The 4,614-nt window shown below is 38.8% G+C and overlaps 1 pseudogene; it reads left to right on the top strand.

Moving 5' to 3' along the window:
* Positions 1 to 2,829: 2,829 nt before the first annotated feature.
* LOC121138709 lies at positions 2,830 to 3,776 on the top strand (annotated as a pseudogene).
* The last annotated feature ends 838 nt before the right edge of the window (positions 3,777 to 4,614 follow it).

The following is a 4,614-nucleotide window of genomic DNA, read 5'->3' as shown; positions in this document are numbered from 1 at the left end:
TATTAGCATTGCTACCGCTGCATGTTTCTTGGGTCCATTTGATTGGAAAGTTGTATTCCCAACCTTTAACTCTCAGGTAATGTCTGTCTTTGAGGATGAGGTGTGTTTCTTGAATGCAGCAGAAGGATGGATTCTGTCTTAGAATCCATTCTCCTAGCCTGTGTCTTTTTATGGGTGAATTAAGGCTATTAATGTGGAGGGATGTTAATGACCATTGTTTGCTCATTCTTCTTTGATTTGAAATGGTTATTGGTGGTGGAGTTATGTGTGGAAGTTCACCCCTTTGTTTTTTTGGCTATTGGTAGAGAGGGATTCTATAATGCCTATGTATTTCTGGTTATAGTTAATTTCCTTGGGTTGGAGTTTTCCTTCCAAAACTTTCTGTAGGGCTAGGTTAGTGGATACATATTGCTTGAATCTAGGTTTTTAATGGAATATCTTGTTTTCTCTATCTGTAGTGATTGAGAGCTTTTCAGGGTATAGTAGTTTAGGCTGACATAGATGGTCTGTTAGTGCTGTTAGAATATCCAGGACCTTCTAGCATTCAGAGTTTCCACTGAGAAATCAGGTGTAATCCTGTTATGTCTGCCTTTATATGTTACTTGGCCTTTTTCCTTCACTGTTCTAAATATTATTTCTTTATTCTATATATTTGGGGTCTTGATTATCATGTGGTGAGGGGACTCTTTTTTGGGTTCCACTCTATTTGGTATTCTGTAAACTTCTTGTACCTCCTTTGGCATGTCTTTCTTAAGGTTGGGAAATTTTTCTCCTATGATTTTGTTGAATATGTTTTCTGCTCCTTTTAGGTGGTTTTATTCTCCTTCTTCTATTCCTATTATTCTTAGTTTAGGTCTTTTCATGGTGTCCCATATTTCCTGGATGTTTTGTGTTAAGGATTTGTTGGACTTAAGATTTTCTTTGGTTGATGAATCCATTTCTCCTAGTGTATCTTCAACACCTGAGATTCTCTCTTCCATCTCCTGTATTCTGTACATAATGCTTGTATCGGTAGTACCTGACCATTTGCCCAACTTTTCTATTTCCTGCCTTTCTGCAGATTTTCGTTTTTTATTGTCTCTATTTCAGTTTTCAAGCCTTGTACTGTTTGCATTGTTTCTTGCAATTTTCGGTTTATCTTTTCATCCATTTGTTGCCTTTTATGAATTTTTTGGTTTGTTATTTCTTCCATTTCTTGTGTTTTTTTGGTTTGATTTTTCTCCCATCTCTTGAAATTTTTGGTTTGATTTTTCTTCCATTTCTTGGATTTTTTGGTTCACTTTTTCTTCCAATTCTTGTACATAAAAGGAGACCCTATTTCAATGAGGTTTAGAGAGAAACAGAGACAGACAGAGAGAATTCATTACCGGAGTGTCTAGTTGCTTACAGGAAAACAGCCATGAGTGCCAAAACAACACCCAAGGTGTATCCAGTGTGCTAAGGAAAGAGATTATAAGATCAGTATAACATGTAAACACTACACTCTTAGGAGTTGCTTCCAGCTCTCTAATATAAAGGCTTTTCAACTGCAAGTTGTGTTCAGTTCAGAGGTACTTGGAGGTGTGCAGGAACTGAGAAGACAAAGACACAGCATTCCTGAAGCAAAGGACAGACTTTCCTGCAACGTTGATGAGATTTGGAGATGAATTGAAATCCTGAGTGTATGGCTTCATATTTTTCTCTAATTCAAAGATTCTCAAATATTTCTATTGGGCATAGTTAATAAAAAGGATGTCATTGTTTTCAGTTTCCTGTTAAGCTACAGAGTTTTAGTCTATCATGACTTTAAAATATAAAATTAGTGTGCACACATAGCAACCATCATAGAAGTTGCTATGTGTGCAAGTTAAGGTTCCAGATATTTTAAAGAATGCTTATGAGACAGGCAATATCCTTACTGAGGCTTGTGTGTCTGTAGAAAGTGTAGCCAAATAAAAGTGCAAATGTGATCATGACAAGCTTGTTTGAAACCAATGGAAGAGAATCAACTCTGACTTCCACTGGAAAGCCTTAGAGAACTATGTAAATCCATCATTTATTATAGATACATGTCCAAACCATAAGAATGCCACAGTTGGATGTCTAGGGAGTTCAGTGTCTTGTCTCCTGTTTTCCTCTCATTTGCAAATAAGTGATGAACATATTGGCTCTATCCAGTGAGCAGCCGCACTTAGGAGCTCTGCATTGGGGAAGTCCTTTTCTTTTTTGTCATTCTGTTCTTGTCCTTTTATCCCATTTCCCACCAGGATTCCCCCCCTTCTCTCTCTCACTCTGTGTTTGTGTATGTGTGCATTTAAGCTTCTGCCTGGTGCTTATTTCACACAAACACACACAAACACACACACACACACAGAGTATCATCACCTTATAGCCCTTGTTGTCCTAGAATTTGATATATACACTGGGCTGCCCCTGAATTAACAGAAACATATCTCCCTGGTTCTGGGGAATAAAGCAGTATATCACCATGGCCCACTTAATTCTCTCATTTTTCAGGTAAGCTCTGGTCATATTTGGAAAAGGAGGCTGAAGCATATATTACATGTAAGGCAAAAAAACCTGTATTTCAGAAGGATGCATTATCTGTTTCCCTTGTTACTAGTAAATAAATTGTGTAGGGAACATGTTGCAAGTGATACCTGATTTGTTTTTGCAAATCCCAATCCTGAAGCTTAGCATTCTTTTTATTTCTCCTCAGAAATACAGATACACACAAACTGTGGAATTCAGAAACTATCTACTAGTTGTGTGTGTTTGTCTAAGTAGTTTGAGCTACCGTTGAGGTGTTTGCAAACAGATACTATTGTGTGCACAGAACCTATGCTAGTAATGGCATCGTTTGATAAACAACATCACTGGTCCGAAAGAGACATTCTGAAGTTACTGGCATGCATGAAAAATAATATCCCCTCAGACGACTCCCGAGCTTTCAAAAAAAATCCCAGGAAGATCTAGACTGGGACAAAGTGGCTCTCAAACATTTTTCGGGAAAAATGTGCAAAGAAAAGTGGATGCAGATTTCTCATAATTTGAGGAAGTACCGCACACTCTCAGAATTAGTGCTCAAAGCCTCTGAACTTACTAAAGAACCTCTCAAAAGTAAGACAGTGAAGAAACATCCTGACTTCCCCAAAAGACCCCTGACTGCCTATCTGCGCTTTTACAAGGAGCAGCGGGCCCAGTACTGTCAGATGTATCCTAAGTACAACAACCTACAGCTGACCAAAATCCTGGCTGAGAAATACAACAAGCTGCCATAAGAGATCAAGGAGAAATATATTCAGGCATTCCAGAAGGAGAAACAAGAATTTAAGGAAAACCTAACTAAATTCAGGGAAAATCACCGTGGTACACAGCATTCTAAGCAATCTGGTGACCAGGCACCACCAAACCGAAGTCCCTAAGAAAATACAGGGAGACAGGAAATTCGGAAAGAACCCTCTATAAAAGGAATCTCCCAAAACATTTCCCACAGTGATGAAATTTCTGGGAGAACCCAAGAAACCCCCTATGAGTGCATATCACAAATTTCACCAAGATTCGTGGTCAAGTCTGGAGCTGTGCCATCTACCCCTTAGGAAGCGCCGGGTTGAAATTAGCAGACTATGCAGCATGTACCAGAGAGCCTGAAAGAACATTATGCCCTTCAGGCTGAAGAGCTACAGAAACAATACTGGGTGAAGATGGACCTCTGGCTCAAGGGGTTGTCACCAGAGGAGTATGATGCATACAAAGAGGTAAGGGCCACCTGTGGGAAGCGAAAGAACTACTGCCCAGTGCTGAATAGATTATCTAGGCCTCCTCACTGACACCCCCATTCAGGGGGTCGTGATCAGTCCCATGCTGTATTCCCAGTTATAGTAGTCTGGGCTGGCATCCATGGTCTCTTAGTGTTGGTAGAATATCTATCCAGGACCTTCTGGCTTTCCGAGTTTCCATGGAGAAGCCAGATGTAATTCTGATACGTCTGCCTTTATATGTTACTTGGCCTTTTTTCTTAACTGCTCTTAATATTCTTTCTTTATTCTGTGTATTTGGGGTATTGATAATTATGTGGCTAAGGGACTTTTTTCGTGTTCCACTCTATTTGGTGTTTTGTAAGCTTCTTGAACCTTCATTGGTACAATGTTGGAAGTTTTCTTCTATGTTTTGTTAAATATGTTTTCTGCCCCTTTGACGTGGTTTTCTTCTCCTTCTTCTATACCGATTATTCTTAAGTTTGGTCTTTTCATGGTGTCCCATATTTCCTGGATATTTTGTGGTAAGGATTTGTATGACTTAAGACTATTCTTTGGTTGATGAACCCATTTCTCCTAGTGAATTTTCAACACCTGAGATTCTCTCTTCCATTTCTTATATTCTGTTGGTAATGCTTGTATCGATAGTTCCTGACCATTTCCCCAGCTTTTCTATTTGCTGCCTTTCTTCAGATTGTGTTGTTTTTAATCGTCTCTATTTCAGTTTTCAAGCCCTGAACTGTTTGCATTGTTTCTTGCAATTTTCGGTTTATCTTTTCGTCCATTTGTTGTTGCCTTTTATGAATTTTTTGGTTTGTTCTTTCTTCCATTTCTTGACTTTTTTGGTTTGCTTTTTCTTCCATTTCTTGCATGTTTC

The sequence above is a fragment of the Mesocricetus auratus genome, unplaced genomic scaffold (assembly GCF_017639785.1).
Source record: "Mesocricetus auratus isolate SY011 unplaced genomic scaffold, BCM_Maur_2.0 contig_4930_pilon_obj, whole genome shotgun sequence".
In the NCBI taxonomy this organism is placed as follows: domain Eukaryota; kingdom Metazoa; phylum Chordata; class Mammalia; order Rodentia; family Cricetidae; genus Mesocricetus; species Mesocricetus auratus.
The sequence above is the reverse complement of the archived record's forward strand: the minus strand, read 5'-3'. Positions and strand labels throughout refer to the sequence as shown.